Genomic DNA, 24728 nt, shown 5'->3' with positions numbered 1-24728 from the left:
TTTACAGATATCTGCAGTGGCATTTTTGTGGCAGGCTCTTGTGATGAAAAACATTTTGGTACCAACCGCCACTAGAAGCATCAATCATGTAACTGTATGTTTAGTACCAGTACAATACTGGGAAATAGCACAGATTTATAATGCATGAGTTGCCACGAGATGAAATCATGTGTCGAAATATTCATACTTGCGTTGGTAAGAACATTGAGAAATATTAATATGTTATAATATTTTGTTATAGATATTCAGCAAATTAAAGGTAGATATTCCGAGGAATTTACTAAATATGACACGTTGCTCGTCAACATGATGCACGATTCTATCCCATACTGTGACCTTTGCATAAACCTTTCACACCTCCCTATGAGTTGAGTTGTTTGAGACAAAGTTGGGTAAAAATCAAAATAGCAAAAGTCAACAGTTAAGTTTCGTGGAAATGTGTTGAACGGCTTTCAAATTATGTCGCGGACACTAGCCCTGCCATCGTTTGAAACTAAGTCGAAATTGTTTCCATGGATACCTGACAAAAAAAAAATAAAAAATTAGATTTAGCAAAAGTCACTTATTAAGCTAGGTAGCAATGCATATGCCAAGTTTCGTTGAAAAATCTTGAACGGTTTTCAAGTTATGGCCCGGAAATGAATCAATCCCACACACGTTTGAGACGAAATTGTAGTCGAAACATAAAAAAATATAATTATGGAAACATTTTAGATTAGCAAAAGTCACCAATTAAGGTGATGTATGTGCATATGCCAAGTTTCGTTGAAAAACATTAAACGGTTTTCAAGTCAACGCCAACGGGAACCGAGCCCAAAACACTGCGTCTCCCCTCCCATGGGGAAACCGCTTCATCTGCTTCACATTAGGGTCGATGCATAAAGGTTCCGAGTGTCACATAAACTATCCAGAAGTGGCCCTTTTCGTCGAGCAATATTCCAGCAGCTCTGGCCCTTGGTGTCTACATATCACAACACTTTAGGTACAGTCGAGACTTTAGAAAAGCATCATACCACTCTTGCTCAGAAGTTGTTTGACCAAGGTTACAACATTCAAGGCCTCAGTAAAGCTTTCAAAAGGATTTTAGGTAACATATGTTCCCGTGTTCTTTTCAGGTGAACAATTGACTCACCTGTGTTTGTGACGGGTGCCACTGGTGGTGTTTGGCGAAAACCTGCTGGTATCACTATTTGATAGTGATCCATGAACATGCTATATGACGGCGGTTTGTAAATAATCGAGTCTGGACCAGACAATCCAATGGTTGATATCACGAGCATCGATCCATACAATTGGGATCGATGACATGCTTCAAACCAAGTCAGCGAGCCTGACCACTCGATCCCGTTAGTCGCCTCTTACGACATGCATAGTTGCTTTTTACAGCAATGATGGGTTGCTGAAGACCTATTCTACCCCTGATATAGTGGAATCGTACAACGGACTCTGCTTTCATTATAGCCGAAATGTACAACATAGTTCCAAGATACCACAATGCTAGAGCTTATGCTTATACAACGTGTCTAGGGGAGGCACACAGTGCAATGGACATGTTAACCGGTTCAGGGTGAGAACGAGGTTTTCAATCATGTGTTTTGAAGAAATTTAAAACAGATTAGAAAGAAAACTCAAACAAATATGACAGTGCTCTCTTTATGAAATGGGTATTGGTTGGCACGCTGAGTGTGCATACTCATTATATGCATGAATACCCCAGGTGCGTTGGTGTCTTGTACCTTGATTGTGTACATTTTCACTCACCATCACACAAAGGATTGTCTGGAACAGATCCCATTGTATTTGTAGGCCTCTGTGATTAAGCTGAGACATTGCCCAGTACCCTCTCACTGAATCGGTAGATGAAAGAAATACGTTGACAGCGTCGTTATTGAGTGTTTCCCTGCAGCAACACTTTTGTCGGTGTCCTCCCATTAGTTAGACGTCCCAATAGTTAGACAGCTTATAACAACACTTTAAACGGTTGAGTGCACACTAATCCTTTTGCTTGTTACCTCAGACTTTAAAATGGAATAGTCCAGATAAGATCTGAAAAACAAAGCAAAGCAGCTTTAAAAAGATACTTTTATAGTATACTTGACATTTAATGACACTTTACATTTGATGCCTGCGTCTGTGTGGTTTCTTCTCGCACTCTTTTAGGAAGATTGCTGACAAGGTTCACTCTGGTTTCATCTTCAGGCGGATGGTTATGTTCCGACTGACTGTGAAGAAAGTCACCGCCAGTCGTACATTTCCCATTGCACGTCTTGACGACACATCTCCAATGTGTGCAGGTTTGCCTCTCGCGGTTTCTGTCGTAAATATATCCATCTAATATCAACTGCTCACTTCCACGCCGAATGAGTAGATAATCTAAACTCGACTCCTTCAACTGATCATACAGTAAGACAATTAAGCTACTCCATAGTTTACATAGTTAATCACATGCCTATTGAACCTGTGCTGAGAGTAAGGTTAATTAATGAAATTGTAACATATATACTCCCTAAACTGTGAGTCCCCTATCCCTACTCAGAACTTTAATCTAATTAGGACTGATCCATTACACCTGTAGGTATACTCCCTCTTTGCCTAAATAAAAATGTCTAACAATTGGGACGTCTAACTAATGGGACGTCTAACTAATGGGACGTCTAACTAATGGGATATAACCCTTTTGTCGCAACCTCACCCAAATAAAGGTATCAAAATTGGCGTGATGTGGTTTCCTCGGCCTTGTTCATATTTTCACAAATTCAACATCCTGAAGAAGTAGCGGTGAAAGTCAGTGATGACCAGGTGTTCACGAAAAGGTTGGAAGGAAGTATGCAGACTAACTGCTGACACATCTAAAAGTATGTCTTCAACTAAGAATAAATAACACTTTCCCTGAAAGCCTAAAGCTCTAATCTCTCTCAGATGAATAAATCCGAATAACTAAAGTATAGCATTGCTTCCTACATGTATTTCAAAATCTTTTATGGACTATAGACTCAGAATTTGGTGCGTGTAATTTAACTTTATATCACATTCATCTAAAGATTTGGATAAAATCTGACGGATTTAGTCTCCCTTAGTGTTGCTAAATTGATGATAAACTACAAGACTGGGCTTCATAAAGTCAATCTGAATGTTATCTTGCAATAACTTTCAGTGATTAAAACTCCGACAATTACCTCGAAAGAATATCTCCTCGGAAACACAACTCCGAGCTGTCGATTCACCATGCACATAACAGGGATAAAACTATCATAGAATCCTCACCGCTGAGCCTTTGTTGAATCAAGTTATTCTGGAACTGGAATTGAATTTTCAATATCATGTGTAGCACCACCACTACAGTTGTCATTCCTCAATCTAGTTCAGTTTCGGGCTTGGAACTTTTGACTAGATAACGGCATGATTATGCGAGTAGTTTTCTGTGATGTTTGTCGTGGCCATTGAAGCCCAGTGGTAACGCCTCGCCACTGTAAGGCACAGTACTAAATGAAGAAATAACACACTAATTTCTGTTTTTTCTAGAGTTATGAGATAATTTGGTTTAACGCAGCTTTGAACAGTATTTCTGTTATACAATAGCATGTCAACTTAACGTTTGAGGAGAGCCCGAAGTAATGCAGGTCTTAGATATTTACCACTTTGCTGAACCCACGCGCATACGTATTGTGCTGAGCCTAGAAACATTATCAGCGCGAATAACGAATTCTACTCCCACGATCTGGGTTTCTGAGGGACACCTGTGAGAGTCAACAAAGCACAGCGAATTGCGGCGCCTCAGACAACTGGGCAGACTTTATGTAAGAAATAACCCTCGAAATTGTCATTATGAATAGAGATACAGCATCATACATGAAACATCATGCATTATACACCCATAATTTGGAAACACAACTATACTGAGCGGATGATAAAACCATTACAAGTGATCATCTTTCAAAACAATATTCCTAATATTATACACGCATGGTCAAAACCTTATGAAATCTAAATAGCAAATGCCTTATCTATATTTGTGATTCGTGAATAATTTATGAACGAAATACAACAATGTTATGCAAATATTTGGGAATTATTTAAATTTTGAAAACACTAGAATTATTATTAAGCCCTCAAAAGCACATACGATATTATGAAACTTCCCCAAAGGAAATTAAGCGGCTTTTCCTATGCTGGGTAGCCTTGATTATAGCTTTCGCTCTTTATGTCGAACAACCGGGTTCGATGCCCCACATGAGTAAAATGTGAAGCCCATTTCTAGCTCTGGTGTCGTGATAGTTCTGGAATATTGCTAAAAGTGGCGTAAGACCATATCCACTAACTAACTTTTCCTCTGCTGAAACAGAATGACACCAGGAACATCATTGTCCTCTCGAAGTCTTGCCAATGTCACATTTCAAAAGCAGAGTTTTGACCAAAGTCGAACAATTCAAAGGGTACATGTAGAATCCGGAAGAGCTGTATGTGTCGTAGCGTTTCGTTCAGACCCTGTAGGTTATCCAATTCCACGGCTGCTACTGCGGATTTCATTAGCTGGAGGGGGCACGGGTGGCCCAGTCGTCTATGGCGCCGCGATTCGCTGTGCAGAGTTTCGTCCCTTGGACACGCCAGAAACCTATGATTGTGGATTCGAATCCCGGTTCGCCCCGATTATGTTTCTAGGTTTGTCAGCACCATATCCGTGCTCGTGGGCTTCACCGAAGTGGTAAACGTCTGAGACCTGCATCACTTCGGGTTTTCCTCCCACATTAAGCTGACACGTCGTGATATAACTGGAATACTGTTAAAAACGGCGTTAAATCAAACTCACTCACTTATTAGCTGGATTCAAACATATCAGTTCATTATAAACAATTCCTAATGATAATGCTATCCAAATCAGGCGCATTTTTAAAGCATATGAATTTCTATACAGTTAGGATGTTTTGCACTGACATGATTGGCTTTGTATATACTCATAGAATTTGTCAAGAGGTGTTGGATAGAAACGTTGACGAATATCTCTTTAAAAGTGATGATCATATTTTGTGTAATCATTTAACTTTGATATACACGTAGAAGGTCTTTTGAAAACATTTGTGGTGAATATTAAAACTGAGTGTCGCCAAAGGGGAAATGGTTGTGTGAGAACCATCAAGGGCAGACATTGATGAAAGCCACAATGGAGGACTTATGTCCCTCACTGGAACTGTAGCAAACTGCAGTGAGCGGATAAATTCACTGTTACATGCCCCACAGTATAACATATTATTAAATACCACAGGATTACCTTATTGGAACAACTTTTTGTGATATCTCTTGGCTTCCACAAATCAATCGCAAATAACATTACGTTATTATACCTTAACCATGTTACGATTTCTATTTTGCCTGACTGCAAACTATACCGTTATTGATTCTGCATAATAACATGTCACTGAGCACAATAAACGTATTTGTGCACTATTTTCGTCCAAACAGTTCCAAGTTTAATTTGAAATTCTATTCTGTGATGGGCACATATCGCAGGAAAACATTTCTGTCTTGGAATCACAAGCGGGGATTGCCGTTGTTATTGTCATGCGAAATGACCCTTATATGGAAGGACGTGGTGTTGAGGTGTGATATGTCCCTCAGACCCTAACCGTTAATATCTAACCAGACATATTATACTGGAGCATATCACCATCGCCGCCTTCATTTATTCCCACGACCCTACCTCACTATGGGTACAATTGATATTAACGTTATGCAAGATGGATTCAATAAGTTGTCAATTATCAGCCTTGTGTTTGTTGAAATACTCTTAGGATTAATGGTAACAACCGACATGTATGTAATCTCTTTAGTAAACCCCGGGACATTAGATACACATATGTTGTTTGATCTGAAAAGAATAAAAGCCTAATTCTGTATTTCTAGTATCGTTACATAAATTATCCCCTTCAAGTACTTGACTGCAACATTTACATTACCTGATTTCATTTACTTTTTTAATTTCATATGAACATCAAAAGTCAACGCAAGATAATAATCAGTCCCAAATATGTCCTGAAACCGATTCCATTGGCCCTAAAAGACAAAGTAACTGTTAAAATTATATGAATGAATCACTTAAAATCAATGACCGGATCAGGTGCTCGCACAAAGGGCAAACACCCGCCACTCACGTTAGATGCATTAAAAGTCAGTTTGTTGCCTGAGGCCGCACAACCTTACGCCTTCCACCCGACTTCCATCCGACTTCCATCCGACTGCGGCATGTAAACAATCGAGCCTTGACCTGACAATCAAGTAAAGGACAAGGGAGTCCTGAGTCATCTCTTTATTAATGACTGCAGGAAATACACTGTGTACGTCCTAAAGAGATGAAGCAGAGTACACATATATCAGTAATACTGTTACTATATTCACTAAGGGCTTAAGCAGAAGGATAAGTATGTGCACACCTGGTATGTGAGATCATTGTACATTAAGAAATTGTGTTAAGTATGCTACTCCAGTTTGAGAGTTTCGTCTTTAATATCTTAATTGACAATGCCCCAAAAGCAATACAGCTTCCGTCTACTCCTTCCTTTAACAACACCTGACCCCAATTTAAGAAGGGCAAGAAATAAAAAGAAACTAAGATCGAAATATACTCAAAATATCTGAACAGCAAGTATTTTCCCAACTTTAGTTGATGAATTCAGCCTCACTGCGTTTGTTTGTAGTTTAGTTTTTTTCGACATTATCTATGCGTGAACAGAACTAGTTGGGAACAAAGATAATTGAAACAGCGCAAAAGAAAAATTCCTTAACCTGGAATCAGGCAACTTCTTGAATAGGGGTTTTATTGAACAAGAAACATAAAACAAAATGTTAATTAAGTTTCTGAAAGAAATTGAAGTTGAAGACTTAGTTAAATCCTGTTGTGAAACAAAATTATAAAGCACAAGTCGCCTCAGAAAGGACATCAAACCCTGTAAACTAAAGAAATCAGATTCTAAAACTGCCTTAAAATTGGAAGAACCCCTGACCTATTAGCTATTAAAGGAATTAAAAAGTTATAAACGTCATGCCCCTGATGCCTTTACAGGCGAGTTATTCTCATTTTTCTGGAAGGACTTTAACAATTTTATTTGGAATTCTATAAATCTCGCTATAAATAAAGAATTATCCATAACACAAAGACAAGCACTCATAACATTCAACCCCAAATATAATAAACTCAAGAAATATATTTCAAAGTGGAGACCAAGTCCCTTATTGAATGTTGTCTATATTTCAGCGTATGATGTAACTGCCGAACAAATACAGATAATATTACCAGAATTACTTCGCGAGGAACAAAAAGGATTCTTATCTAGAAGTAGTAACTCGACTATTATTTGATGTGATGGAATACACAGAAACATCCAGCCTTCTCCTCCAGATTGATTTTTTAAAAATGACTTTGATACAGATCCAAAAAATTCTCAACTTCGGATCTTCAAATCAAAATTGGACTAAATTGTTCTTTAATGATATTCAGTCATGTATATTACTTGATTGACTCGCAACTGCATTCACTGAAATACATCGAGGCTGTTGCGGAGACTATCCGTTGTCACCATACATATTTGCGCGAACACGGTAATCCATCCATTCATATAATTGTCACTACAATTTTACCATTTACGTCCAATGGAAACTATTTCGGCAGATACTCGAGACAAATTATTCTCTGGCGTTGACGATTTATATTTCCTATGTGCAGAAATTATATCTAAGCTATTATCTATTATGTCCAGAAACAAGAAGAAAAAAATAGAAAATCATACAGCACATGTAGACACTTGTTAGCATATTCATGCCCTAAAGTGTAATGCTAGATTTTTCCGGTTTGAGAGTAAATATAGATCAAAGCAAATTGATTTGGTGGGAACCGGTAGGCTATTAACCCGCCATTAACAACTTGTATACACAAACTGGAATTCGTAAGTAATCACTGACACGTTTAACCAACTGGGAATTGTTTCCACGTACATTTAGATAATATTATAGATTACAATAATGGCAAAACAATAGTACAAACTGAAAATGTTATTTACACATTGTAAATTAGAACCCGAACTCCATTTGGAAGAAATACTATTATGAAAACAGCTGCCCGAACTGCACCACTTACAAGTGGTGGCTGAATGAAGGACTGCGTTGATGGAGGTTCCCTCCGAGGCCCAAATGCCTCTGCCCACGATTCTTGAATGCCTGCCTCCCTATGGTGAAGCGGGCTCATTTTTGCGGGTGTAACACGTTATTCACGGCAGAAATTACGTCCATAATCCATAATGCTTGTCAGACAGTTTTTGTGTGGAAAGAGGAAGTAATCTGAAGGTGCCACAGCCATACAGGACGTCAACAGATTGGTTGGTGGTAGTGTGATGATGTGGGCGTCAATCTCCTACACTAGTAGAACATACTTGGTGCAAGTACTGGGGAATTTAACGGCACATCGTCACACCGATGAGATTCTTCGGCCACACGTCCTTCCCCTTATTCAACACGCGAACGTCATTATCCAACAAGACAACGTCCTGCCATGGCCCTCCAGGTCTCCAGACAGAAGTTTCAAAGTACCCTTATTATCGGAGACGATACAACCGGTAATGATAGTTTGTCAGTCTTTTTTTTCAGCAACAATTACAAATAATAAAATTTTCGTTGTGTTCATTGTAATTCCTGCATTCTGATCAGTTGAATTGGTCACGTGTTTTCCCATCCATTACCCAATGAATGTACAAACATAAGCCACGCCCACAGAAGATGACTACTTTTATTACTACGGAATGTCGGGGAATCCCAATATTACAGTCGAGGGAATTCCCTTTCTGCTCACGTGTATCGTCAGGCATATGACATTTAGCGAAAATCATGCTAATTCCTTGTCCAAACTACGACTTTGTGGGCGTGTCAAGTTATGTGCATAAATTAAACAATCACCTGATTCATGTCACGCGTCAGTATCTGTTCCAACACATTTTTGTCTGCTTTGATATATACAACAGTTGCTAGTTAAACTGTTGTAGATAACACATGTTTTCGTTTTCGAATTTAATTATGGGAACCTTTGTAAGGATTCAGGCAAAGCTTAAATACGTTTGAGATACATAAACATGTAAGTACAGTAATTGCAAGGACATTAAATAATTGTGGGGATTTCTTATGATTAAATGGTCTAAATAGAAGGAATAGGGTTGAGTGGGGCGTTAAAACACAAACAAACACAAACATGGGCTGACTATTTAAACATTCTTTTTGAAAATTTACAAAGCAAATTTCTATGGCCAAAGGACAACGTTCCAATAGATGGATAACCTCTTATTTTTACAAAGGTGTAAGATAAATTGGTGATCTTTTAAAAGAGTAATGGACAATTTATGAACGGAGAAAAATTCCGAAACATCAATATGGATGTAAATTAAACTTTGTTCAGTATGATGGTTTTATACAGACAATAAAGAATTGTTAGAGGAAACTAGGAACACAAATATTACCATCTGTTTTGATGCACTGATAAACAGAATTAAGCGCTGTAAACAAGTTTACACTACAATACTAGAACTTGAATTTAACAAAATTCTGAACAGCATGAGAAATGGGAAAACAGCTCTGAGCAGACAGAAATAAAGAGCTGAACTGTTGTAACACTGTATCATTCAGATGCACAGATTTAAGATAGTTCTAACCAGTATATAATAGTCATTTCTGTATCAGCTACTTACAAGCTTATGTATCAAATGCAGATTGTTGATAATGAAAGTTGTAGCTTTTGCGGAAACGAACAAGGAACATTAGCGCCCCCAGTTCATGAAATCTGAATCTATAAGTAACGTATTGAAACAAATGCAAAAGTTGATATGTGGAACTGTAGGCATAGACATAAAGCTATCCTTGGAAAAATGGTAATGGTTTTAAAAAGCCTTCAAATTATCCACTTAATATCTTAGTTCTTATAAGAAAACAAGCCAAAAGTCTTTTCACCTAAAGAAACAGTTCACAATTTATAACTATAACAAGAAAGGTTATAACCTATACCAACAACAGTTACGATCAGTTTTAATTATTTCTGGTCTTCAGTTCAGCAGCTGTTGATAGACTTGATGAGTAGTGCAAAACACGTTGTGATGACATTATTGTGTTTTCAAACGTGTACAGTCGATGTAAACTACAGCAATGTTTGCGAGGATCATGTTTTGGATGACATAAAAAAATCACCCATAAAATATAAATCGAAATATCTCTGTACACAATGATTGGGTAACCTCTTACTTTCATGATGAACGGACAGAGGCATGCAGTCGTGGGCACGATGTGCACTAGGTGCTTGAAAACTGTGTTTGGATGTATCGTGACAGAATCGTTGCACATCATCATCAGAGAGCAAACATTTGCAAAGATGTCGTTAGACGTCCGAAGTATCAGGTAGATGCAGAGCCATGCTTGAAACTGGGTCAACACAACGTCGCGACGCAAACGTCTATGGTGTCAGCCATTGTGTGACCAGCAGGTCATGGAATCAATACCTGACGTTTGGATCAGCTCCCCAGTAACATGCAGGTGGTCGACAGCGTTCCACCACACAGCGGGAAGACAGGTTTCTCCTAATTGCAGAAAGAGGTCATTACTTTGTGACTCAGAAATGACCTGCAGAACGCCGGTGGCGTTAACGTTTCTATTCAGACGGTGCTAAAATCGTCTCCATGAGGCCGGCTCAAGTCACGGGGGAAAGGGGGTGGTATGGAATACTGTAAGGGACATTCTCGCGATCTCGCATTCTCGCGATCTCGACCTTTGGAAACGAGGTAAATATGCCCAAAACACGAGAATGCGAGATCGCGAGAACGCGAGATTTGGCCAAAATCTCGCGTTCTCGCGATCTCGCATTCTCGTGTTTTTGGTACATAGCACTTTTTGTCAAAAGTCGACAACGCGAGAATGCGACATTTGGACATGATGCAAAATCTCGCAATCTCGCAATCTCGACTTGTCAAATTAGGCCACAAAAACACGAAATCGCGAGAACGCGAGAATGCGACATTTCATTTTCTCGCGATCTCGCGTTCTCGTGTTCTCGCGTTTTAGACGCTGTCCGTGCGCATGCGTAATATCACAAGGTCAAGGCCCATGCGCACGTTAGTAGTCCTTTGGTCATGCTTCTTTCATGCTCTTCATTCTCCAAGTAGCATTTAGCAAACTTATGACTTGAGCTTGCAAATGCTATGTAATTTACATACACAAAGTCTGAGTCATCTCCCGTTGTTACAGTTTCCTATGTACTTTATGATAAAACCCTCAACATGCTCAATTTAATTTAACAAAAGAAATTGTGTACATGAATGTCCAATGATAGTGAAAACATAAATGTGTCCGAAAGCTGGAAACAAAACTATTACCGTCAGTGAGTGAGTGAGTAATATTGCTTAAAGCCGCACCAGCAGTACTACTGTTACAGAAATAATCACAGGCCAGTGAGTTTCTCCATGAGGCAATGTTATACACGGCTAGCATATTCATGAAAGGCAAAATTCTCATTGACCAATTTGAAATACAAAACTAATTATCATATTTTCATCCGCTCCAACCTGACTACAAAACATCCCGCTTTACATTATTTTATAGTTAAAATGGATAAAACTATCATTAAACCGCCCGCATGTTATCATAAATGAGCGGGCCACTGTTAAAGAAATAAACGACGAGTGGGAGTACAATAAAACACTGCAGGGAGAATAAACCATGAGGGGCTAGTGTTTTATTGTACAATAAACAACAACCACGAGTCGTTTAATGATTATATGAGATATCAACATTATGTACAGCCTCTTTAAGGATGTTGATAAAATGTACAAGGTTTAAAAATATTTACCCCTATTTAAGGCGGGTATTTCCCGCATATGCTCACACAATCCTCAGGTCGATTACACGTACCTTTTCTCCCAAAACCGATTGTCATATTGTAACCGGGGATTGTGAAGGAAAATACAATTTCAAACATAGGCTACGGGTGTGAGTGTTTATTGCCAGAGTAGATAATGACATCCTTTAATGTACAAAACAATAACATTATAAAAACAATACTGCATAGGTTTCATACACATACATATTCACACAATCATTCAGTTCATATAAACATACGTCTATATTCTGTACATGAACATGAACTTAATAATCAATGATATCCAAAATCATTATCTTAACCCTATAATAAACAAACAATTCATCAAGGGCGATAACTCGATCCCGACATCACTCATAAGATACAATATAAACCTGGTCCATGTTGTAAAATACACTTAACATTATAAATACAATTATCACTTTCTTGAAACTGCTGTATTTATTCAGTAACTCACCATATATTTGGCACGATACACTATTTACAATTCATATTTCGAGACACGACAAACATGTAAATTACCCGTACCCTGTGGGTGACACTGGGATGTTTATCGTCTTCATGCAGCCGCCATTACGATAGAGGTGCCACAACATCAATGGAGAGCAAACTGACGGTCACTTCCCTCTCACAATTAACGTCGTCACTCACTGCGTTATAATGTTACAAGATCACAATCGAATCATCTGAAATGACGTCATGATTAATCGTATAATACATCCCGCTTCGTTCTTCGATGTTTTTAGCGATTAAACGCGTAGTCATCTATAGAGTAAGTGCGAGAGTTGGGTTTAACACTGCTTTTATCAGTATTCCAGTTATATCACAGCGTGTCAGCTTAATATGAGAGGAAAGCCCAAAGTGATGCAGGTCTCAGACGTTTACCTCTTCGATGAAGCCCACGAGAACGGGTATGGTGAAACAAGAAACATAATCAGGGCGAACCGGGATTCGAACCCACAATCATAGGTTTCGGGCGTGCTCGAATATTGCTGAGTGCGGCGTTAACAACAAACAAACAAACAAACAAACTCTTTCTGAAAAATACCATTTGGCATCCATGTTGGTTATTTGACTGTTAGTTGTCAGACAATATTTGTCAAATTCAGTCAGTTCACAGGCAAGAAAGGGAGCGTGTTCTTGACTTTATTATGTTACCAGTCTACATGTATATTTCTGTATAATCAAAAGACTTGGAAAATGTGCATTCTGACATTGTCAAAAGTCACGTGATTTTGAGCAGCCAATTTGAAATAAACTGCATTAATTTGCAAAGCAGAAATTTCTATGAACCTTGTGGTTTATTTCGTCGTTTTGATGTCAAAAGACACGAGCGTGAGATTCTATTCATCATCCAACATCATTCTTCCAACTTTTTGGGTTTGTAGACAGTAATAAGCAGTGTCTTAAAGATGTTGGATACAATGGTTTGTGCGCACCTCAGTTCACGCCGTTGCACGCGAGTTTACCTTGACGAATTACCTTACAAAATAGTTACATACAACTGTATAGGCAATTAGCACAAAAACACGAGAACGCGAGATCGCGAGAATTGACCAATCTCGCAATCTCGCGTTCTCGCGTTCTCGTGTTTTTGAAAATAGTTACATACAACTGTATAGGCTATTAGCACAAAAACACGAGAACGCGAGATCGCGAGATCGCGAGATCGCGACACTTGACCAATCTCGCGTTCTCGCGTTCTCGTGTTTTTGAAAATAGTTACATATAACTCTATAGGCAATTAGCACAAAAACGCGAGAACGCGAGATCGCGAGATCGCGACACTTGACCAATCTCGCGTTCTCGCGTTCTCGTGTTTTTGAAAATAGTTACATATAACTCTATAGGCAATTAGCACAAAAACGCGAGAACGCGAGATCGCGAGATCGCGACACTTGACCAATGTCGCAATCTCGCGTTCTCGTGTTTTTGAAAATAGTTACATACAACTGTATAGGCTATAAGCACAAAAACACGAGAACGCGAGATCGCGACACTTGTCCAATGTCGCAATCTCGCGTTCTCGCGTTCTCGTGTTTTTGAAAATAGTTACATATAACTGTATAGGCAATTAGCACAAAAACACGAGAACGCGAGATCGCGAGATCGCGACACTTGACCAATGTCGCAATCTCGCGTTCTCGTGTTTTTGAAAATAGTTACATACAACTGTATAGGCTATAAGCACAAAAACACGAGAACGCGAGATCGCGACACTTGTCCAATGTCGCAATCTCGCGTTCTCGCGTTCTCGTGTTTTTGAAAATAGTTACATATAACTGTATAGGCAATTAGCACAAAAACGCGAGAACGCGAGAACGCGAGATTGCGACATTGGTCAAGTGTCGCGATCTCGCGTTCTCGCGTTCTCGCGTTTTTGAAAATAGTTACATATAACTGAATAGGCAATTAGCACAAAAACACATGAACGCGAGATCGCGAGAATTGACCAATCTCGCAATCTCGCGTTCTCGCGTTCTCGTGTTTTTGAAAATAGTTACATACAACTGTATAGGCTATAAGCACAAAAACACGAGAACGCGAGATCTCGACACTTGACCAATGTCGCAATCTCGCGTTCTCGCGTTCTCGTGTTTTTGAAAATAGTTACATACAACTGTATAGGCAATTAGCACAAAAACGCGAGAACGCGAGATTGCGACATTGGTCAAGTGTCGCGATCTCGCGTTCTCGCGTTCTCGTGTTTTTGAAAATAGTTACATATAACTGAATAGGCAATTAGCACAAAAACACGAGAACGCGAGATCGCGACACTTGACCAATCTCGCAATCTCGCGTTCTCGTGTTTTTGAAAATAGTTACATATAACTGTATAGGCATTTAGCACAAAAACACGAGAACGCGAGATCGCGACACTTGACCAATGTCGCAATCTCGCGTTCTCGCGTTCTCGCGTTTTTGTGCTAATTGCCTATACAGTTATATGTAACTATTTTCAAAAACACGAGAACGCGAGAACGCGAGATTGCGACATTGGACAAGTGTCGCGATCTCGCGTTCTCGTGTTTTTGTGCTGATTTCCTATACAGTCGCCTTTCCTTGTCGCAATTCGTTGTGTAGAGTTGCGTCCCTTGGATGTGCCAGAAACCTACAATGGAAGGTTTCCTCTCATTTTGAAGGGACACTGATCTACAGAAATGCCCCGAGACTGGTTGTTGCCTTACTTATTGTCCCCCCTCCCCGCCCCCACCCAACCTCCCCCGTGAGTATCCGGATGATATAGCAGATATCAAGACTAGTTCGCGACCTGTGCTGCGCCATTCGTAAGCGCATGTATCGCTTTTATTGATAGTATTTCATTGTGGGTATATTGTTTAGCCAAAATGTATAAAGTTTCACGAAGGCAATTTTTGCAACGCCTAAATATTCAGTTATTTTACAAATTGACTGAAAATCGGTCAATTTCATCACCCAGTGACTGAAAATGATAGGATTAAAAGAAAACAAAATTCAAAGTACGTTTCTATAGTTTTGGCTTCTTATACTAGCGGGGCGGTCGGGTAGCCTAGTGGTTATTGCTGAAATAGTGCTAAAAGGGGGGTAAAAACAAACACACTCACTCACTCTAATACTAGGATAAATAGTCTATTTTTAAGCCCTTTTGAACCTCTTAAAAATTGTTAGTCAATCTGGACTTGGATTCAGTCAATTTTTTATATTACTGAAATATTTAGACATTTTATAAATTGCCTGAGTGAATCACTTTTTACACATTGAGTGTAATATACATGTATACACGCCTACAGGTACAAGAGAAACAAAACTGATTCTATCCAATGCAATAGCAAATGAATGAAAACAAAATGCAAATATCATAATTACGACCCACCGCAGTTTTATGTATACATTTGGGCAGCTTCCTTGTTCGAGGAATGTATCCGTGAATATTCACATACAGGAACAATATCCCATACGTCTGCAGCTGTACAAATAAACTTATTCGACGTCACATGGCTCTGTTACATTCAAATGTTAAAATATATACATAGAGCGTTTCTGGATATTATAACCCGTGTTCGTTTTGCAACTGATCACTAAGTTTCTTTCAGATGTTTTTACAAAGGTGGCAAGTCTCATCGGTCAGCTAAGATAGCACGTGTGACAATTATGTTCATGATGTCTATGGTGCTTTAAAAATATCCATGGAGTTAGAAAGCAATGAACAATCAATAAACGTATTATCGGCTAATCCTTTGAACGAAGTATGTTGTTTTTACATCGGCACTTCACGCCATGATATGAGTGTATTCTGTCTGCTTTAGTAAACCTACACATGTAAACACTTACAAATCCACTGTGCAAGATAACAGTGATTAATCAATGAACGTATTTTCTGTGGAACTTTTGATGGCGAGGAATGATCCGTGTACTAAAAAGTAAATGAACTGATCACTCCTCTTGCTTGGCTGCCACGTGAATATTACATAACATACATTTCACCTCAATTCAAACCTGGATTCAGATGAAATAATTGCCCCAGACACAAGACATGCCAAATGGGAACCGTTGTCAGGTAATCTGAGTAGTGCTACTACTAACTATACCTGTAATAGGTTCATTAACTGAGCTTCTAGTGAATGGCAACAAAGACACAGGTGTAGGGTTATGCCCCAAAACGTGGATGACAACAAGAGATAGCAATCGTATTATCCGCGCAATCCAAAATCCGAAAATGCTTTCACTGCTCGGATACTATAAAAATAAACTGACGGCCAAAAGAAACGTTACCAACGATATTTCTAGGATAAAATATGACCAAAACAAATTGAAGCAGCAATAACAATTGTATTGTAGAAATATATAATTTAGAACAGTAAAATGCGAATTTACTAATTCAACAACAAAGTCCTTGACCTCCAACAGGGACATTTCTTTACAAGGGGTCATTCGTCCAGTATTCGATCAACAACATTGGTTACAACTTTAATGTGACGACGGCCCAGACCGTTCAATACGGGATATGACCTCCATGAGCGGCAATGCATCTTCGAATGCGGCGTCGCACTGAGTAGACAAGCGTCCTCACATCGACTGCAGGTTTACGATTCCATTCCTCACGGAGGGCAACGATCAACGCTTGTCTCGTGAAGGGAGGATGTTGACGTTTCCGAAGACGACGCCCCAGCTGGTCCCAGAGATGTTCTGTGGGTGACAGATCTGGTGTTCGAGCTGGCCACGGCAGGACAGTCACGTTGTTGGCGTTGAGGAAGTCTCTAGTAATACGGGCTTTATGGGGTGTGGCGTTATCTTGTTGGAACACCGTCCGTTGTTGACGCTGGGTGAAAGGAAGAACCACTGGCCGTAAGATATTGTCAATGTAGCGTTGTGCTGTCAGATTGCCTTCGATGATGACAAGTTCCGTCTTCTCGTCTCCGCAAATGTCGCCCCAGACCATCACACTTCCGCCCCCTAAAGGTTCCACCTCCTGGACACAACAAGGAGCCGTACGTTCACCACGTCGTCGATACACTCGCGTCCGCTCATCAGGTTTGAAGAGTTGGAACCTGCTCTCGTCACTAAACAGCACTCGCCGCCATTCCCTTTGTTGCCATCGCTGAGTTGTCTGCACCACGTCAATCTGGCACGTCGATGTTGACGGGTCAAGGTCATGCCTTTGAAAGGGCGATAAGCCCGGAGACCATAATGTCGTAGTCGTCTGGTCACTGTTTGTCTGCTGGCCGGATGTCCTAAGCTGTTGGCATCTGATGACGTCACAGTAAGAAATCTGTTCCTCAGATGACGTACCCGTAAAAAGCGGTCATCCTGCGGGGTCGTGACCTATGGTCTGCCACTCCGTGGTCTGTCTGCGGTTCTGCCAGTCTGTCGGAGACGTGAGACCAGTCTGGTAATGGTCATCTTGGAGCAGTTCATGTTAATGGCAACCGCTCTCTGTGTCGCTCCCATCTGCAGCATACCTATGGCTCTCTCCTTCTGGACAGCGGTCAGTCTTGGCATGTTCGTTGGTGTTAATCATCGCAACCATTGATAGGGAACAGATCCCTGCGTAATTTATACCCGGAAATTGCACGATAATTTGGGGAAGATTGTTTTAAAAAATTGCTGAAAAACACCAATATTTCCCAAAATCCGCAAAGCACGTGCAAAGAACGACAGAGAACATGAAGGCTGTATTCGTTAAATGTGTTCTTTACTGTTTTTGAACAGGTTGGCATCTTTGTTTCAAAGTGGCAAATCAGTTAATGTTGGTAACGTTTCTTTTGGCCCTCAGTTTATAACCATCTTGGGTATTCCCAAATAACGACATCCGGTGAGCTTCCATCGTTCTTTTTGTCCGTTTGTTTAGGCTGAAGAAATTAATTAACATGCGCCCTTTGTCTGAGATTCAGAGATTACAGGTAACCAATCAATGTTCTTGAACACGGTAGTCCAGTCTCTTGTCACGCTCAGTTGCGTCAGTTAGCAAATCGGCAGATAGTGAGCCCAAGCTGGCAGTGTTAGACAGCCGAGAAGAAGATTAGTGCCCCTTTAAACCGACAAGCCGGGATATAACTAAAATAAATACACTGTTCAAAGCAGTGTTAAGCCAAACTCACTCACTTATTCAGAGTCATGCCGGTCCCCCAGGCTGGATATTGGGGGTACTTTTCCAGTATAAGCATGCCTGTCATTTGAATGTGAAGGCCGCAATAAAATTAATAGTTACAGTTTGATTGATTTTTTAAAAACATGGGAGACAGGAGGCATTTTAGTTTTAACGTTTTTATTTTGTTCTTATCGGCCTACTTTAGGCATATGTGTACAATTGCTGTCGGCGGATGCGATTCGCATGCATCATGTGTGCTCAGTAGGGCTACGTGTACAGAGTATTTTATCAGGTAAAGAAAGTAGGAACACTCATATTAACGATACTTCTATTTCTAGGAATTTGAGGGCATTAGAAAAATGTTAGGCAGGATGTTTTGTTGTCAGGCGGGAGCGGATGAAAATCTATTAATTAAAGTAGCGAATATGGTATCGTATAAAAAATAAAAAAAACCAACATCGGACAATATCATTTTATCCGAATGCTACAAATTGGTCTGTGAGAATTTTATTTTAATGAATATTCTAGCCGTGTATAAAATTGCCTCATTGAGAAACTCACTGGCTTGTGATTATTTCTGTAACTGACAGTGTAGCCGCGAATAACTGCAATACTGCTGATGCGGCTTTAAGCAATATTACTCACTCACTCACTGACGGTAATAGTTTTGTTTCCAGCTTTCGGACACATTTATGTTTTCACCATCATTGGACATTCATAGACACAATTTCTTTTGTTAAATTATATTGAGCATGTTTAGGGTTTTATTATAAAGTACATAGGAAACTGTAACAACGGGAGATGACTCAGACTTTGTGTATGTAAATTACATAGCATTTTCAAGCTCAAGTCATAAGTTTGCTAAATACTACTTGGAGAATGAAGAGCATGAAAGAAGCATGACCAAAGGACTACTAACGTGCGCATGCGCTTGACCTTATGATATTACGCATGCGCACGGACAGCGTCTAAAACGCGAGAACACGAGAACGCGAGATCGCGAGAAAATGAAATGTCGCATTCTCGCGTTCTCGCGATTTCGTTATTTTGTGGCCTAATTTGACAAGTCGAGATTGCGAGATTGCGAGATTTTGCATCATGTCCAAATGTCGCATTCTCGCGTTGTCGACTTTTGACAAAAAGTGCTATGTACCAAAAACACGAGAATGCGAGATCGCGAGAACGCGAGATTTTGGCCAAATCTCGCGTTCTCGCGATCTCGCATTCTCGTGTTTTGGGCATATTTACCTCGTTTCCAAAGGTCGAGATCGCGAGAATGCGAGATCGCGAGAATGTCCCTTACAGTATTCCATAGGGTGGGGATTTGTTGTCGTGATTTTTTATGTTTCAAGTTTGGTCAGATACTCTCATTTTGACGAGTGACCTGGCTGACTATTGGTCACCTATTGTTTGCTGGCAATGTGTGGCACAAGCCAACGGACGTTTGTTTATTAGACATGTTTTCACACAATATTGTCTTTGGCTATTTCTACAGATGCACACAATTTAAAGTATTGCCTTTTAAAGTGGTGTTCCTTAGCAAACTTTAAGTAGTGTATGTTAAATTGTACTTTATTCGGTTCTGAATTTCTGAAAATTGCAGGTAACGAAAGTTAACTCCATTCCCCCAGGATAATATCACTAGGCTTGTTACTGTTTTCTTGACCTAGCGAAAAGACATAATTTGTTTACTTGTCATGGAAGGAAAACCCTAGAATCGTTTTGGCCATGGTAAATTTCACTGAAGAATTATTTTAATGACGGGTTCATTCACGGGCAGATCTTAAAACCATCAAAATCCTTTATATATTCATAATAAATCCTGAGCAAAAGGCAGAGTCGATTGTACAATTCCGACTATATCATGTATTGTGTTTATGAATCACTATCAAATGGTCATGACACCAGTTGATCGCGAAAAGCTGAGCGTATCTTGGTCCTCCAGTGCCATTTGGAATGAGAACCGAATACTTTGATATAAGCAATTACAGATTTGGTTTATATGATTCTGACCATTTGACAGGTTATAGTATGTTATATAATTGTGAGATCAAAAACTGAAAACAGTATATTTGTAGACAGGCTAAAACTTTCCTTCTTTAGGCTTCCCTCTGATCAACAACGAAGTTGTCCGGTGTTTATCTGAAATACTAGTACGTGGTAGGAAGGTTACTGTTGTAGCGCCCACATAACTGCTGGCAAACACTCGGGATAAGCCGGATTGTCAGTTTTTGTTCTGATGGGGTTACGGGTTGAATGTAATATCGTATGGACGCAACCTCTAATCGTCTAATAACGATACTGTAACGGAGTTAGAAGCCATTATGATAGCTGATGATTTGTTTACAAACATAGGATCACAAGGTCAAAGCAACTCGCTGATGAGGTCTTCAATAAATACTTGGTCTAACATTGATTAGACACAGCTAGCGGACAAATCAGAATGCAGGATTCTAAAGTGTCGTTGTAGATATAATTTGGTGAATATAAGTATCTTTTCATGTCTGCACATCATGATTAATCAGTAACAGTGATGACGGTTAAACCCTAAATATAACACAGTGAGAATAATTACGCTTTCCATCACCTCTAAGTGTTGGGAACAGCGAGCAAAGTTGCAATGGGAAAGAAAGACTATAGTCTCTGCACAAGCCACCACCCATATAACAGGGGAAAAAACATTGGCGGAGGTAGGATGTGTGAGATTCAATACACCTTTCTGTCGTTCAGTTACGAGCAAGATTGGGGCGGGCACCAGTAGAGGAGACCAGTTCACTTAAAGTTACTGACCAACAAATACATTTGTCTAAGTTTATAAACAGCTGGGTAGATTGGGGCGCCGCTACAGGATGGTCATTCATTTGTTGAGATTATCATTCAGCTGATAATCAAAAACATTTGTCAAAGTTAATAAAAAGCTGAGTAAACGTTATTTTCATTCCTGCGACATGATCACTCTTTCATGTCCTTTAATACTTCTATTTTTCCGGTGTTACTGTTGTATGCTTATCCTCTTTGGCGCGATTAAACAACACTCACTAAAACCCATTAGACGTTAAACGAGAGAGTAAAGGCGTGCTTAAGGGTCAGGGATGACTTTTATTAATTTGTGTTGTTTTTTTTATATATGGCAAATGGGAGTCTTAATACATCGTCAAAAAACATGACTCAATATTATTTGTTTCCATCCGATTGACTCACAGGGAAAAGGCCAACCCCAACCCAGAGGAACACGGGAAAAGTCGATCAAAGAAAAGGCTGTTTATGGGCTAATAAAGACAAAAATGTATTATATGTCTGTCTTAGTTCTAAAGTTCCTCAAGATCTAAGGTCTTACTAAATGAATATGCATGCTGCTCGTATAATCCTGTTTGATTGCCTGGCGGTAATGATCATAGTCACTTCACCTTACATGATTTGATGACTTCCTGTAATACTCTTCCTGTACTTACGTGACCGTGGAGCCTTCACATATTCCCGCTGACATAGTGAACAGTTGGGTTGCAGAATACATATGTCCAGGATTTTAACGTGTTCCTGCTTCATTTGGCTGACTAGACATCTGTGTCAAAGTACTTCTTATGATAACCATATAGCAACCACTTGAATATAGTCAGTGGAATCGGAAAGTTTTGGGCTTTGAAATCAGCCTGGTTACAAAATTGCTTTGGTTGTAACATTCATTATTCTGAAATCACCTAATCATTCAATTATCTTGAAAATGGATTTGGAAGTTTTCGAGATTGATTGTTCGTTATGCAAGTTGAGTTGTTCTTTCCCATCCTATTATCATGACCCTTGTTAAAAGACGTAGCTTCAGTATAGATCAAGTCTCAGCAAATGTGGATTTCAGAAACTGTTTAAATTCCAAATGGTAGCACAGTAAATGTACGTGATGCACTTGATTCACCCGGTCCCCACGTCCAGCGATACGTCCAATCTGGCTTTCATCGTCAGGAACGCCTAGCTTAGTGTAGACAGCATTTGAGGTTCCGGAGTCAAGACTTGGACAGTATTCTGTCAACAGATAAGTCCAAGTGAAAGTGTAATTGCATGAGGTGGCATCAACAACTCATGGCAGAACACAATTTCATCGTTGTAAATGGCAATGTCAATGGCGTACGCAACCGGGACGACATCGGTAACGCTAACGCAGTTCGACAAATCTTTGGTTGACATTTGGGACAACATCCCCCAGGCTGTTGTCAATCATCTGGTGTCTTAATTGTACCCTCCGCTGCCTCGCCTGTATCAACGCAAATGGAGGGCAGATTCGATATTGACATTGGTAATTGAATTGTTACACCACCCTCGCTTACGGTGTGTCGCTGTGTCTGTTACCACGCGTTTTGTCAATGCATTTGTAGTGATATAACTTTGATCAAATAACGGATGACCAGATATTATGTTGCTATTTTCAATAACATAACATTTGCACCTCTTCATATGAAACGGAGTCTTCCGCTGGTATAATTATTTTAATTGCAACCTATCCTCCAGTATTCCATTAATAAAAGCAGCGGCCATGTTTTGAACATAATAAAAGTGAACTCCACTGTAAGCTAACAAGTTAACCACTGGCTTAAAGATTGAACAGGCTGCCCGAATACAGCGAGTAAATAACGTGTGGTTGATTAACAGGTTGCCCGACGAATGCAGCAAGATGTTGGTGAAAAGGTCCGAATGCAGCAAGATGCTGGTGAACAGGTTGCCCGAATACAGCAATTAGTTGGTGAACCAGTTGCCTGAAAACAACATGTGGCAAAAAATAAGTTGATGGTGAATAGGTTGCTTCAATACAACACGATGTTGGTGATATCCATGAGCTGCATTCTTCACGTTTTCGATGAAAGGCTAAGCAGCTCTGTTTGAGTGCAATGCTCACCTGAAGGAACTGGAAACATATGGAACAAGTCAAAATAGGGAATTTCATCGGGCATCATAATTGCTACTGATGTGTCAAGTTCGGAAATGTCCTCCACATGTCTGTCAAAAGAACATTTTGAAAGCTATACTGAGGCCTTGAATGTTCAGCTTTCAGGCAGTGATTAAACAAAGAAAACATGATTTGTAAATGATTTCAAGCGATAAAACCCTTTCCATGGCCACAAGTCACCTTTGCTAAAAGACATATTTTATTCTGATCTACGGTAACTGGAACAGAATATCACATAGTGTTCGATCAGATACAGAGGACATTAGAAGGTTCATGTGGAAATGTAGAGGCGCGTTATTGAATGCGATCTTTCTTTTCACGCCTTGTCATGATAACAATAGCAGGACATGACAATCAATATTTTTCATCACCAGCGTAATACATTTTCATTATGGATAGAATAGCGTGGAAATGGGTAAACTGGCCTTTAACATAACAAACAATCGGAAAGGTCAATTTTGGTAGATGTGTAATTGCTGCTAATAATTCATCAAATTTTAAATGATTGAATTTCACACATTTCACTCACAAGTGGAAAAGACATGAACCATTTTCAATTAAGAAACAACGCAAATGACGCCAGGAATTCATATAATATTGACACAAGACCGTAATGGCATCTCAATAGACAATGAGACACAATTTCAAATTCTTGGGAGTTTTATGTACACGAGTTCTGTTGCCCCAGAATAGAATATAAAATATAGAATATATTGTTTCTTGGTGGGGCATTCTTGTTAACTGCAGCATGTTATCCCAGTGGGTTTGCACTATTATATCGGCATCAGTCCGGACTAGTACAAGCAGACACACACAGACACACACACACACACACACACGTGCATGCACGTCGCTGCATAAGTGCAATAAACTTGAATTCGACTTTAAACCCCATTTCGCCTCACCTATATATATGCGAGCATCAATATGGACTGTTGTCTCACTGCTCCGCTGTGCCCTGCGGTTACAGACTTGTCCAAGTCGGTCGAATCTCGCTGAGACGTGTGGCTTCCTCACTGTATTCATCGTCACTAAAAAATATGTTTCATCAAAACTTTATTTAATATAAATATTCATCAAATATAAATGAATATTGCTTTCACAGGATGTCTGAAGTCCTAATCTACTTTATCAATACATTCCTCGATGACTATATTATTATTTCCTCTTTCAAAAAGAAATTGTAGGATAAAGATTAGTTTTTTGCTGAATGCAATCCAACTACATAAAATTTTATCCAAGCATTTGAGCAATATGTGACAGTTTAATCCCCTTTAGCTCTGCTGAATGGACAGAAAAAAAACATGATAGGGCTTCATAAAATTTTCTTG

This window comes from Haliotis rufescens, unplaced genomic scaffold (genome assembly GCF_023055435.1).
Source record: "Haliotis rufescens isolate VD_foot unplaced genomic scaffold, xgHalRufe1.0.p SCAF_104, whole genome shotgun sequence".
Classification (NCBI taxonomy): Eukaryota; Metazoa; Mollusca; class Gastropoda; order Lepetellida; family Haliotidae; genus Haliotis; species Haliotis rufescens.
The sequence above is the reverse complement of the archived record's forward strand: the minus strand, read 5'-3'. Positions refer to the sequence as shown.